General features: G+C 39.6%; 1 protein-coding gene across 7 annotated transcripts in view; it reads left to right on the forward strand.

Moving 5' to 3' along the window:
* L3MBTL3 (L3MBTL histone methyl-lysine binding protein 3) overlaps window positions 1-15,334 on the forward strand; it is a 109,204-nt gene that overhangs the window by 3,970 nt on the left and 89,900 nt on the right. The gene's annotated exons all lie outside the window — the stretch shown is intronic.

Below are 15,334 nucleotides of genomic sequence, written 5' to 3' on the forward strand. Positions count from 1 at the left end.
ATATTTACCACCCCAAGTCATGTCTCCTTCCATCACCATTTATATCCCCCTATACTCTCTTCTACCTCCCCCACCCCCCTTTCCTTCTGGTAATCACCATACTATAGCCTGTGTTTATGAAGGTTGTTTGTTTTCAGCTTAATCTCTTTGCCTTTTCCACCCAACCCAGAAACCCCCTTCCCCTCTGACAGCTATCATTCTGTTCTCGAATGAGTCCTTACCAGATTATTTTTTTTTAATCCTCACCCAAGGATATGGGAATATTGATTTTACAGAGAGAGAAACATTGACATGAAAGAAAACATTGATTGGTTGCCTTCTGCATATGCCTCAACTGGGATTGAACCCACAACCTTTTGGTATATGGAGGATGGGGACACTCCCACCAACTAAGCCACATCTGCCAGGGCTCTTACCAGATTATTTTTTCAATGTATATTTGGTTTTTTTTTTTTTTTCCTTTATTGATTTGAGAGAGAGGGGGAGAGAGATGGAAACATTGATGAGAGAGAACATTGATTGGCTGCCTCCTGCATGCCCCCCACTGGGGATCTGGCCCACAGCCTGGGCATATGCCTTGACCTAGAACCGAATCGGTGACCTCTTGGTACATGGGTCAACACTCAACCAGTGAGTCACACTGGCTGGTCTACTTGGGTCTTTTATTTATTTATTTAGTTAGTTAGTCAGTTAGTTAGTTACAGATGTTTCTCCTTTTTCACCCATTGATAGCCTCCTCCCAATTCTCCCCCCCCGCCGAGATTCTTTATTTTTTTATACTCACCTGAGTGACATTTTTCCATTTTTTTATTCAGAGAGAGTGGGAGGGAGAGAGAGGAAGAGAGAGAGAGAGAAACATCGATGTGAAAGGTGCACATCTAGTGGCTGTCACCCAACCAGGGCTGGGGACAAACTGCAACCAAGGTACGGGCCCTTAGCGGGAACCAAACCCGGGTCTCTCTTGACCGCAGGCCGACCCTGTAACCGAAGAGCCAAACCAGCCAGGGTACCCGCCCGAGATTCCTAATGAGAATTTCAATTGTACCTGTTTCCTACTGAAAGTAAATTTTTTATTCTTTTGAATTGAAAAAGTGGGATAACTAGAACAAAGCAATTGTAAATTAATGTAACTGTTGCATGAGTACACAATGATATAGAAGATTCTGGAACTTTACTTGGTAAAAGTTTGTAGGTGAAATTTACAACAAATGCTTTGAGGGTATTTGTGTGGCTTAAATCCAACATGGGTGGCTTGTGCCAAATATTATGCCATAGGATTGTAGTGCATTTTCAGTGTGTTAGCATAGGCTTGTCAACTTCTGAGCATGTGTCCATAGGGAAAACAGCTGTTGTCCATTAATATCTTCTTGGCATTTTGGAGGGTGCTGGTTTGTCCTCCGTAATCCAGGCCCTCCCTTCAGGACAAAGGTTATTCTCAGGCAGATGGGCCAGCCCTCACTTGGTACAGCATTGAAGTACCTTTGTGCTACTCTAGTGCTTTCTACTATTTAAATCTTAAAAAAATTTTTTTTTTCTTTATTGATTTCAGAGAGAGAAAGGAAGGAAGAGGGGGAGAGAGAGTTAGAAACATCGAGAGTTAGAAACATTGATTGGCTGCCTCTTGCATGCCCCACACTGGGGATTTGGTCCACAACCTGGGCATGAACCCTGACCAGGAATTGAGCTGGCAACCTCTTGGTGCATGGGTCAGTGTTCAACCACCAAGCCACACCAGCTGGGCTATACCTTTTTCTTTTCTTTTCCCCTCCTTTAATCCTTTTCCTCTGCCTTTCTGCTTCTTTTTGTTTTCCTTCTCTTGAGTATTAAAAGGGTTGCTAATGTTGTTTGGCAAAAACGAAATAAATTAGCCTTACCTTTTATGAGCAGGACTATTTATCCTCATGAGCCACCTTATCACCAGGATAGGTGTGGTTTAGATGTCAAAATTGAATAATTACCAGTATAAAAATGATTGTTAACAGAAGTTTGTTGTCATTTTCTGCTTGTGGATCATCTTTGGTTAGTGTTATCAGCAAAATCGATGTGGTCCAAGTTGTATCATGCAGCAGAGACAGTGGGGCAAGATCAACTACAGGAACATCGGGCAGACAGAAGTAGAGTTCAAGCAGAGTAAGTGCGTTTTCCTGGACGGGGAGGATTGTGTTTAGACATGCTGCGTGGAAGACTGGTTATTTCTCTTCACTTGAGGAGTCCTTGGGGCTGCAGATGGAGTGCTGGACTAGGAAATCAGAAGACAGCTTAGTGTCGGCCTCTTTACCTCGTTCAGCCCACGTTTCCCACCCGGAAGCTGGGAGCAGGAGAGCCGGCCTTGCTTCCTTTACTGAAAGGATCAAATACAACATTTGGAGACTTGAGAACAATGAACTCAGATGTTTGGTTGTCATTTTACCATTTTACCTTAGCCATGCTTTTTGAAGGGTAGAAAGTAGGTTATTTAGGACAGAGCTGAGTGACTTAATTTCTGGCTAAAATTATTAGATTGGTGTCTGGTGTGTATATTATATGGCCTTGTCACAGTACTTCCAAGAGCATATTTCTTTTCTTTAGGAAAAAAGTTTTAAAAAAAGTAGTTTATCTTCTACAGTATTGGCTCTTTGAGAGAAGGGACCCTGTTTTCACATGGTGCTGAACATGAACTGAAATTTTTGTATCCCAAACTAGCCATTTAATAGGAAGGAGTACATGAAATAAATACTTCAAATGTAAAATGATGCCTAATTTTGGAAATGGTAGGGTGATGAAAGTAGAAACGTTGGTGTGAGGGGAATTCATGTCCTGTAATTAATATTTTTAGTTTCTTGAGTCCTCTGGGGAATGAGGATGAGAAAATAGGTAACCAGGACAGTAAGTGAGTGTTTGGACTATAGGAGCCAGGAAATGGGTTCTGCAAATGACTGTGGATTTAGGGGAACTGTCCATGTAGGGCTCCCCCACCCCCTGTTTTCTAGACCTCTTTACTACTTCTTTATAATTATTACCAACTATTTTCTAGACAGAAAAAAGAATGTCACAAGTACTGTCATTTTTCCATTTGATGATACTGAACTTGACAAACACTGGCAAGTTTTAGTTCATCTCTCTTTTCTTATAGGTTATCTAATCAATGTTCTAAGAATCCAAAAACCCAATAGTGAAGGAAAGAGGAAACATATGTCCTTGAATAATTGAGGGTTGTTAATTGAATAATCTCCACTAGTTTGTTTGGTAGTTTATTTCTAAGAAATATATATTTCAACCAAGTCTATGTATAGTAGATAGAGTTAGGATGGAAAATTTACAAGAGAAGTTACTTGATGTGGTGTGGGACAAAGGATGGGAAACCTGAGTGATCTCCCTGGCAGTGTTTCTACTAGTTAACCAGTTTTGATTGAGTTCTTATAGTGCCAAACACTAAAAGACTAGGTGTTTGCCCTTGAGGAATTCCCTAGATCCTTACCTGAGGAGCAGACACAGCTCTGAGCTCTGCTAACATGAGTATATCAGCTGTACTTTGTACCAGCAGAAAAGAATAAGGACTATAGCACTCTTGGGGAGCCAGTGATCCAGGAAGCATGGATTCCTGAGTTAACTAATGCAGGACCTTGGCATATAATTGTATACACATGGCACAATACGTTACATTTCTCTTTTCATGTCTAGACTTTGGAAATGAGTAAGAATCTCTTTACTGACTGTCAAGGACTGCCGGAATTGTAAATCTCGGGAGGGTGATGGATTGGGGGTGATTCCTTTTTCCTTTTGACCAATATGTTCATAAAGGTGACTCTCTGATCTGTCCCACAACTTTCCCTGCTTGCTACTATCCAAGGACTCATTTCTCACAAGGATTTTGGGGTGGGGGGTGGGGACAGTGTATTTAACATAAACTGTATATCTGGGAGACACTATGTTAAAGACACTATATATTCATATGTGTGTTTATTTACACACGATAGCTTGAAGTTCAGGGCATCCTGAAGATGTATTTTGTAAAGGCTTCATTATCCAGTGGGAATACTCTCAAGTTATCTACTCTTTACTAAGTTAAATCATTTCAGTGACATGAGATTATGAACTAGTTTGTGTCCATTGCAGCATCAGGTAAACAGCAAGTAGGTGAAAGCAAAACACCATGAAAGGTTCCCTTGAAATATAACTGAGTTTGATTTATGAGATCAGATTGGGAAAGATCTTTACGAATTCCCTGTTTAGGAGACTGGGTGGTTTAGTGGAAAGAACAAGGACTTTTGAGAGGAACTTGAGTCATGTTGGGTGATCTGATGAGCATCAGTTTCTTCCTCAGAAGTGGACTTAGAATTAATGACTTGGATACTGATGGGAAGAATCACATGTGCCTTATATATACTAATAAGATGCCTCTGCATTATTATTCTTTCTGTAAGTCAGTGTTTTGTATCAGTCAAAAATATTTATTGAGCATCTATTTTGGGTTAAGTCTCTGTTGGGGAGAGCTTCACATAGTCAACCCTTCGGGCAGGGTTGAATGGATAAGCTTTGCCTCAGTGTATCGATAATCTGGTTGAGGAGATAACCCAAACACACAGAGTGGTAATGAACAGAACAAAGCCATGGCTCAGTGCTGGCGTATGGTAGAGGGAACTGCGGGGGCGCCGTAGTGGTGCGATTGCGTGTGGTGTGGAATGTGTTTCTAGAGTAAGGGCTTGACAGGTAGGGAGCCATCTGCAAAATACTGAAATGTTGATATATGTATTGGGTATAATTGCATAATGAATGCCTTCTAATTGTCAGGCATTAAGCTAGGTATTTTATATTTGTTTTTATGCAACAAATACTGAGCGCCTTCTATATGCATAGATACTGTTCTAGGCACTGAGCATTGTCTCAAATACTTCCATTAACCTTGAGCATTTGGTATTCATCTTTCTCTTTTGGAGCAAACTAGCCCTCAGAGATACTTAGTAACTTGTCTAAGTTGTTATCAGACGGTTTGAAAGGGGTGGGACCAAGGAAAATGATACGGGCTTATGATTTCCTCCCTCCTCGCCACATAAGATAGTTTATTCATTGAATGGGACTAAAGGAAGAAAATGATTAAATTATAGCCGATGGGTCACAGTGGTTTTACATGGATTAGTGACATAATTATCAAACTAGCCATTCACTATCACCACTTTGCACACCTCATCATTTTATTGATTTTTCCTAACAGTCCACTGGGTAAAGAGACGTACACGTCCAGATGTCCTGGTTTTGGAGACTTGGAATATCTTAGACTGTCAGATATTTTAACTTGACTGTTGGTTTCCTTTTGAATGATACATCAGCAAATGTGTGCAGCACAGGCAAAGTAGGCTTTTGTTCTCACCCCTGCTCCTTGGGGCTGCTTCTCCTTCTCCTGCCTCTTCTTTCCTATGTCACGAATGTACCCTCTTTTTGTCCAAAGTTTCCTACCCAGATAGGCCTGCCTTCCACTCTGAACATCATCTTCTTTCCTCTCAAGGGCTTAAGCAAAAACCAAACAAAACAAAAACACTCCATAGACACAGACAACAGTATGGTGATTACCAGGAGGAAATGGAGGTGGGGGGGGGTGGTAGAAGAGGATAAAGGGGGGCAAATGGTGATGGAAGACTTACTTGGGGTGATGAACACTATACAGACGATGTATTATAGAATTGTATACCCCAAACCTACATACTTTTATTAACTAATGTCACTCTAATAAATTGAATAAAAACCTAAACATTAATTTTATTAACAAGAGAATGCCCAAAGATGGCAGGCATCACTCTGAAAGTATCTCCCAGAACATTCTGAGCGCTAGCATTAACCAAATGCATCTTGGAAGAATTTAGTTCTGTTCATTCTTCAGAGTGTATTGAGTGCAATGCCTGGGTGTTGCTGGGACCCAAAGCGAAGGATTGTTTTGTGGTGTGTTTAGGTTTCTGATTTTCAAAATGGTAATTCCTAGACGATTTCTAAGAAAACTCATTTTCAGATTAATGAATTTTCTTATCTGTTGATTTACTAAGATGAATAATAGGGAACAGGTATAAGAAAAATACAATGGGAAGAAATCTCTATCTCTTCACTTTACTTTAAAAATTTTTTTAAACCAAGAATTGGGAAAAGACCAGTGATTGAGTTATACTGAAAAGAACACCTTGGTCTAGCGCATGGCCTTGAAATGATCACAAACTCTTAACAAAACATTATTCAGATTAAGTTTGGGAATTACTGGGTTTATTTTTTTAAAAGCTATCATTTCTTTCTTTCTTTTTTTTTTTTTTGTAGGAGGACACCTGATAAGGCAATAGGGCTAGTTATTAAAAAAGGTAAATCAAGCAATGGGACCTCAGTTTACCAAACTGAATTCAAAAGATAATAGAATTTGCTCAGGAGCCAAAATTGTAAAAGGAAAGAAGAAAATAAAAATGAGGGATAGAGATAATGGCGACAAACTGGGGGCAGGGGGAACATATAGTGCTAGAATCAAAACTTAGAAATGAAAACAGGGACTGTGACTAAGAATATATTCCTCAGCAGTGTGGTAATTACTGATGCTCTACTCTTGAACCAGAAGAGTATGCCTGTGTTTACAGTGAAGAGTCTGTTGATTCATTGGGTGGTTCTGTGTTGCAGTGGGAGTCATACAAATCTGTTACATGAGTTATGGTCCATCAAAGAGCTTCAGTCTGACTTAGGGTGCCGTTGCATGCATTAATTACAGGCTGGACTATTTTTCCTTAATTGAAGCTCTTTTATCTAATAAGTATTTTTGAGCATCTATTATGTGCCAGGCCTTTTTAAGATTAGACCATAGCTTTATGTTGTGTGTAATTTTATGGAATTAAACTAGTTTAGTTACTAGATAATTTTGAGTAGGATGGTTCAGACACCAAAATCAGTTGATTATTTTTCTCCATCTGCTTCACAGATTGAACCCTGAACTGAGATTTGAAATTCCTAAGTGGACAATCTGGTCTGGTTGTTAAATGATTTGAATAATTCACCCTGTTGGTTTGTGGTCTTATATTTAGTGGATTTGAGGCCTAGCTTTTTAATCTGTTGATAAAGAGTTGGGCTACAAATGGTTATCAAGATAAGCCCATATACATGACTTCTATGAGAGAAATAAAAATCTGGTCAGGTCTACTTTATTACATGCAAAGGAGTAATCAAGTCTAAATCTTTTAATTTTAGCTTTATGTTTTATAAAAATAGGAAGCAGAGTAAGTAAAAAATACTCATAAAAATTATGAAGTAAAATAAGAAAAAAGAATAAGGTACTACTTTTAGTTTTTGTTTTTTTAATTTCACTTCAGGCATATTTTGCATACGCATTGAAATACCTGTGTCAGTCAGGTTCTTGGTCTTTTTAATGCCCTTTGAATCCCTCTAATGGTGTAAATTTTTTATTATTCTGCTAGGGTAGTATGTTGATGATATGATAGCACTTTTCAGGCTATTTCTGCCTCAAATTAAGATATTTTTATAGTCGTACATTGCAAATGAACTTCAAATAAAAGCATTTGATGAGAGTGTATTAAAAACCCATAGGCCTGTTTAATGTCAGTTTGTGATTTCATTTTCTATGTACATTTTTTTTTTTTTCTTGAAAGGCATTTTTCATTTTCTGTTCCTCCTTTAGAGGAAGTATGTAGGTTAGGCCACAGAATCTCAAATAATTCATCCTCCGTACAGTAACAAACGGAAGGGCAGGAAGTTGAGATTTTGTAAAGGTTGTCTTTGGTGACTACCCCTTTGCATATAATCTCCATGGCAGAAAAGGTAACAAATCAGATAAATAGGGTTATAAGTAGGGTTTTTGTCAGTGAAATATGGTCACTAGATACAGGGGGGGAGTGTTTTTCAGAAAATATCAATAAGAAGAAACTGTCGTAATAACTGATTTCATATTTAAAGGAAGCACAGATCACTTGCCACTCAGATGTCTGCTGTTGAAGGATACAGGCGGACAGAAGACCCAGGTTCTCCAGGGCCTGTTCTTGATGATACTAAGATTTCATTCCTCACATAAAAATGATCTAGAGTTTGCCTACCTAAAATCTATGAACTTGGGCCCTCGGGGCAAAATTTTACATCTCTCTACACAGATCTCAATTCTAGTATGCCTGCGATTCAGCATTCTTATCAGTCAGAGTGAGTAGAATATCAAAGCTGGTATCTGTCATGCTTGATTTGAAAGGAAGAAGTTTTCTTTGTAGCAATGCATGTTTGTTGAGAGACGCTTCAAGGGTGAGTTTAGATTTTTCTCTCATCCTATTGAATAAGCCTGTTTAAGAGGTTTGAATTTAACTTCTTTTGATGTGTTCTCCACTGACACTTAAATAAGGAGTGTTTCTTGGAGTGGTAATGTTATGCTTCTGCCAAAGAGGTAAATAAATGCTTAGCAGCTTAGTTGGTAGACAGAATTTTCGCCGAAGAATATGAGATAGATGGACAAATTAAGAATTTTTTTCCTGGTTTCCCCTTGCCCCAATCTCCATTTGTAGTCAACTAGCTTTTCAATCCCCCTTTCTCTTTTATTTATTCACTGGATACATTTTATCAATGCTTCTTTTAGATATTCACAAAGGATAAAGAAATGAGGTTCCTCCAAAACCTCCTCTAAGGAGATAATCGTGATACAATGTAATACATATTATAATGGAGTATAGAATCTCTCTTTCCAGTTCTTCTTGTCCTGGCAATCCATGTACACACATTCCAGGACTCATACAGAGAGAGGCTCTTACTGTAGTCACTCTAGTCTGCTGTGGGAGCACCCACAGCCTTCATCTCCCTTTTCCTGTTGGCCTCTCCACGTCACCTTCCACTGTGTTCGCCTCTGCCCCAGCTTCTTTGAAAGCAGGCTGTGGAACCAGGGTTGAAACGTGAGGGAGCTTTTATGCCTCCTCAGCAAAAATGTCACAGTCAGGCTGCCAGTGGCCTACTCTTGACTTGCTTTTCAGAGATTGTGTCTTTCTTAGTTTTTTGGCAGTTCAAATGTTCTTTCTGAGCACTTGGCAAAAATGAATAGTTGTTGACTTGACATCAGTTCTGCAAATTCATTTTGAGATTTTACTTGTCCATGAAATCCCAGATTCTCTGGGCTCCTGAGAAATCACATAGGCTGTGAGGTGCAGAGGCATCGCAGTTCTCATTCCTCTGCCCCGGTGTGCTTCCGACATCTGGTGACCTGGTGTTGGGAGGGAATGTGGACACTGGAGAGCAACTTACTTCTTTTCTTCAAAATAACTGCAGCTGTGTGGACTGAGTGTCCACTGTGTGCAAAGCAGTCTAACGTATATAGTTTAAAAAATTAAATCTCTGTGAAGTAGATATTCCTATTCCATTTCTCAGATGAAGGAGCTAAGTCTTGAGAGTTGAGGTACCTTGCCCAGGATTGTGCCCCTAGGAAATTTTGAAGCCAGGGTTTTAACCCAAGCCCCCTGTCTCCAGAGCCTGCGCTTGTCACCGCTGCATTGGATTGGCTTCTCTGTTGACCAACATACATGTTGGGCACTGTGGTATAGTCTGAGGGACACTGTCTTGGGAGGTAAAAGTCTGTTTTTTGCTGGGTGGCCTCATTTTTCTCATCTGTAAAGTGAGGATAAGAATACTTGTCAGTCTTCAGAGGTAGTTGTGAGGGTTAGGTAAACTGGAATTGGTAAGACCCTTTCAAAGACAAAGCATGGAAGGAACCTTTCTCTGTTCTAGTATGTCTATCGGGTTAATGTGTGTTGGCTTTGGCCTTTGTCTGGTTAACCCTACAGAACCTTATTTGTGGGTATGTGAGTTCTATCTTTACAGGCTGGTACCTCTCTGGTGTCATGCAAAGGATGCCATCAGAGAGTAGAGTGGGGTGGAGGGGGTCAATGAGGGGAAAGAGGGAACACCTGTAATACTTTCAACAATAAAAACTTAAAAAAAACACACACACACTAAAACAGCTACTACCATAGACAGACCATAAGGAGGCAGGGGCCATATATTTCTCAGGATCGTTTTCTCTGGTCTGCACTTACAGGACTACAGGTTCTGAGTTTTTCCCTAGAATTTAGACCCTGCAGACCTCACTGGGATGCAGGCTGGGAGCAAGGCCAGAAGGGAGCATCCCTGCAGTTGAATGTATCTTGAAGATGACTAAAGTCTATCGTGTAAAGCACTGCCTACTTTTTTGTTATTTCCTGAGTGTATTCTCCATAGCTCAGCATTTTCCAAAAGAGAGGTTCCATGGACCTCCATGTCCTGTGACAGTCGAGTCACAAGGCCATGTGGCTGTGGGATGCTCCAGCCTGAGCAGCACCTCCTGGACCGCTGCCCTGCTGCTCATGCGGGCTGTGTGTCTCCCAGGACCCTGACGGGGTCGCAGATCTCTTTGTCCTTAAAACTTTTTGGCATAGCATTGAGTAATGGTCTCCTAAAAGTTCGTGTGTGAGGAGCTGACTTTGGGAAATGTTGCCCTAGCCTTTCCTCTAGCCTTGATTAAAGGCCTGAGCCCCCCCCCCCCCCCCCCGCCGTTGTTGGACCAGCATGGTGTCAAAGAGCCTGGCTGCAGGTCCAGCCTCTGCCCACATGGCAGCTTCTTCTCCATTACTCCAGATATATCGTGGGAGGGAGGCTAGCAGTCTTGTCTGGAGCCATGTAAATATGAGGGGCGATTAACAAAATATCTCCTTTTCTGTAGTGATGATGATACCCTGTGATGTAGTTTGAACACACTGAGCAGTTCTCATGAACTTGAATACTTGTTAAACCACATAATTATAATAAAAGGTTAACATTTTATTGACTGCTTACTATGTGGCAGGCACTGGCTTATCCCATTTAATTTCATCCTTGTCATTGCCCAGTGAAGAAAAGCTCTGTTACTCTCTACACTTTACAGATGGAGAAATTGAAACTTCAAGAGAGTAATTGTTCTGAAGTCACAGAGTGGGTAACTCTCAACCTTTGCAAAGGGAAATGAGCAGGAGGAAAGGGAGGAAGTGGTTCAGGAAAGGGTGAGGGATGGATGGAGAGAGGAACTTGGGAGACGGGCAGGTTTTGAGGATGGTCCATGAAGAATTGACTTGTGCCGTGAAGGTTGCCAAGGAGGAGGGTGGGGGTGGGGGCAGTTTTAGAGACCACATCAATAAGGTGTCGAGCCGCTGGTGCAGGCTTTTTAGACAGTATTACTGAAGAATGACTTTGAGGACTCTAGAGTGGTCAGAGTGTGCCAGATATGCAGCATTCAGTTGGCAACTAATGACTTTTCCAAAGGAAACCAAGGCCCGCTTCAGCTGATGGTACTAGAGTAGAGGTGACCTCCCACCGTGGAGGTGACTGCTCAGAGCTGTGTTGTACCCTTCTGCGTAGTTGTCCTCGTCCGCTCCATGATGATGATTGGCATTCCCGACTCACTCTCCACAGAATACACGTAGCCTCTTAACCACTAATGGAAAGTTTAGTGCATGGACGCCAGGCCCTTATATGTCAGCCTGGGTCATCTGAATGGCAGAATTGTAACTGGATTCTCAGATCTGCTTTTAAGGCACTGTCTGTACCCATTTTACAACCACTCGTGGTCATATCGTCTGTACCTTTTTTTTTTTCTTTTTTTTTATGCACCTGTTAAATTATAATGCTATAAAATGCAACTCTAAAAAGCAGTTGTAAAATAAAAACTATGAAACTGATCTTAGTGAATGTTAACTAGCCGTGTAAAATACAATACTTGAAAACAATGGTCTGAGCAGGAATGGCCAGGCCACAGTGGGCATCCTTTCTCAGTAGTCTTTATTTCTCACCTTCTGTCCGGATCCAGACTCCTGGTGTGCAGGCAAGGCCCAGTGGTTCACGGGGCTTGAGCATCCTAGACAGGGTGGCTTATCTTCCAGGAGACTGTCACCTTCAGCTCAGCTCCAGGCAGGCTCTGGGCTCGAATGTGCTGTAGGGCCCAGCACTGGGGAAGCCCGTGCCCTCACACTGAGCCCCATTTTGTCCACTCTTGACAGATAGGAGTGAAGGAATTGTGTGAGGGGAGGGTCGTGAAGGACACAGACTCTGGTTATCTCTGCTCAGAATAACACAGTAGATTCTTGACAGTCGTGAGGGATATGTGGGAAGACCATCACCAATTCTCAGCTTGAAAAAAATCATTGTAGCACATAATTCCTTCTTTCAGATTACTAACGTGTAACTGAAAAATGTAAATGATCTCTCTAGACCTTAAGTACTTATCTCACTTGATGAGCAATTTTTGTACTGTCTGGAGCACTTATTGAAACAAATTCACACATCTTTTCTACTTATTTCCTTTGGAGCATTTGGTAGTTTTGTTCACACAAATGTGTCTGAGTCATCATTGTATTTGACATTTCAATCTTTAATTTATCTGAAACTTCAATTTTGTGGCTAGGATCTATCACTTTCATAAACATTTCCATATTCCCCTCATTCTATCATCAACACTAGAATCAACTAGCAGTTAATTTTGCTTGTTTCATTTCTTAACAAGAAAAAAGGTTTTATCTCTTCAGTTACAGTGGCCAAGCACTAAGTTAAGCACTGAAGGGGCATACCTACTCGTTGGCCAGTCCGGGCACCTTGCTCTTGCTCTCAGCTTTACGGCCTGTGTGATTCAGAATCATGTCCCTGCAAAATGACAAATGACTAAATGTCCCGCGAACTTCAGATGTTACTCAGGAATGGTAGAAACTACACATGGTGTGCAGATGCCAAGAATCTGCTGTGTATATTTTTCTGATACCTGAGCTGTGGAGAAGTGACCCCTGCCCTTTTCTTACTGGTCTGTGGAGCTGATACATTTGCATATGCAGTTAAATACCTACTAATAAATTACCCAAGAGCTTTGGGGAAGTTGATTTCTCTTAGTGACTTCTAAGCTAGCTTTATTTGTTGGCTTCCATAACAAAGATGGAAAGATGTGTTATTTTTAACATAAACTGTACTATATAAATATGAAACAGGATTTTTAAAATTTCTATTCATTTTTTTTATTTGAACATTCAACAGGTACAAAAGTGTGTACAGAGATAAGCACCCCCCCCCATGATTGTTTTTCAGAAAACCACTGTCCCTTCCAGGACGTAACCAATGTTACCCATTTCCAACAAATCCTTGCAGACATAGTCTGTACACATACAAGCATTACACCTGTGTGTGTGTGTGTGTGTGTGTGTGTGTGTGTGTGTGTGTGTATTCTTAGAAACCTGATTTGTTGGAGTGAAAGGACTTTGTATGAATAATATTGGTTGTTGACTATTCTACGTGATTAAGAGATTGTGGAAAAACACCTGATCTATCCTAGCTATTGATACTAATTCTGATAGTGAAAGTAGCCAATGACTTCAAAATTAGACCATGGGAAAGACAACATCCTCAATATTTTCAAGCTATAGTACTTGATACAAAATGTCCACAAACCTTAAAATAAAACAAAGGATGGAAACAATTTTTATAAATGTTAAGTATGTGCTTATAGGCAGAATACAATTTGTAATATCACCAATGTTTGGTAGAGCAAAAGCATATTCTAAGTATTCCCTAAAACATGTAATGCAGCATTTGTACAGTATTAGCTTTTAGGTTTCTCCTTTCTGTTCCTCTTCCTAGCTTTTGGGAATTTTATATACTTAGGTTTTTAAGTTAGAAAAGATAGAAAATCTATTTGTGTTGTATATGTGTCTAATGATATATTGTCAATAAGCACATATTTGATGGTATTTTATTAAAAGGGTATGCGTTGTACTGATATACATAATTCAAGAATTATGATGCTAGAAAACTGGCTTCTGGATTTGCCATATTCTTAGGAGGACTGAACACAGGGAAAAGTAGGTTTTGCCAGATTTTTAGAGGGGACAAGATTCTACAAAGGTTAGATAATGGTTGAGAAAAATAGGCTGGGTTGGAATCAGACTGACCTGGGTTCCAGTTTTGGCGGTGCCGCCAACAGTGGTTCTGGTTGAGTAGTGAATCTTTCTGCAGCTCACTTTCTTCAGTGTGTACTAGGGGAATGATATACAACCTGTTTTTTTGTGGGAAAGAAAGAAATGAAGTAATGGATATAAATTGCCTGCTGCTTTGAATCTTTTTTCTGGAAGAAGATGAGATCTAATTAATAAATTAGAAGTATATGTATTATGTCTGACATCAACTACCTGGTGAATAGATGGTATAATTATAGAGAAAGAACAGTGAAACTTTTTTTAAAGGATCACTCAAGTTGTACCCAATTTATCCACCAGGGGGAAATTATTCTTTCTCTGTACTTTCTATGAGCAAGAAGCTGCCATTCTTCTATCACTTAACAGGGAAGGAATTTTGTTGCTGACCTTTATCTGTGTAGTGAGGTAGGAGTCAGAGAATTTAAGTGCGGGTCTTAATATTTTTATGATTTCTTAGCTTAATTCTTTCTTACGCCTTTATATCCTATCCTAGTTCCTGTTTTGAGGAGTAAGTCATAATGATAGTGAAATCTGATGCTTTGCAAATTTAGACTATACATTTTGAAATGATCAGAAATAGACTTAATAATATATTTGACATTTTATAATTTAAAGGGGAAAAAAAGGGGGGAAAAAAAAACAACTCTTGCAACATCTAGTAAATTTCAACAGAAGATAGCTGTAATTCAAACACAGATTTTTTTCTATTGACTATTGAAAAATTAGTGTATATTACATATTCAAGTAGACTGCACTTAAAAGTATTTTATTATAAAAAATTTCAAGTATACATAAAACTAAGCTGTATAATAGACCAGCGTAGACTGTTCACACATACTGACAATTATCAATATGTTGCCAATCTTATTTCACCACGTCATTCCCCATTCATTAATTTACAGCAAATTACTCACGCTACATTACTTCATCTGTCAATTTCACTTTGTTTCTCTGAAATACAAGAACTCGTTCCCTTTAAAAAGTGCACACTGTCATCGTCTCTCTGCAGAAGCAGTAGTATTTCTCCAGTGTCACCAAGCAGCCAGTTGGCACTCACGTTTCCCCTCCTTATAATCTTCGTCATCTTTTAATCGTTTAAATCATGGTACAAACAACATCTCTGACTTGTAATACTGTTGTTAATATGTCTCTCAAATTTCTTTTAATCTAAATTTTATATTTCCTCTTTCAGATGTTTTTCTCATTTCTTGTCAATATTTTTGTGTGGAATAAAACAAGTTTTTATCCTGTACAACAGTGGTTTTTAGACATTTTTGTCTCAAGTCTCCTTTCACTCTCAAAAATAATTGAAAGTCTCAAAGAACTATTATTTGTATAGGTTATAACTATCAGTATTTATATTATCATAAATTAAAATACACAATTTAAACTTT

This window comes from Molossus molossus, unplaced genomic scaffold, assembly GCF_014108415.1.
Source record: "Molossus molossus isolate mMolMol1 unplaced genomic scaffold, mMolMol1.p scaffold_m16_p_8, whole genome shotgun sequence".
Lineage (NCBI taxonomy): Eukaryota > Metazoa > Chordata > Mammalia > Chiroptera > Molossidae > Molossus > Molossus molossus.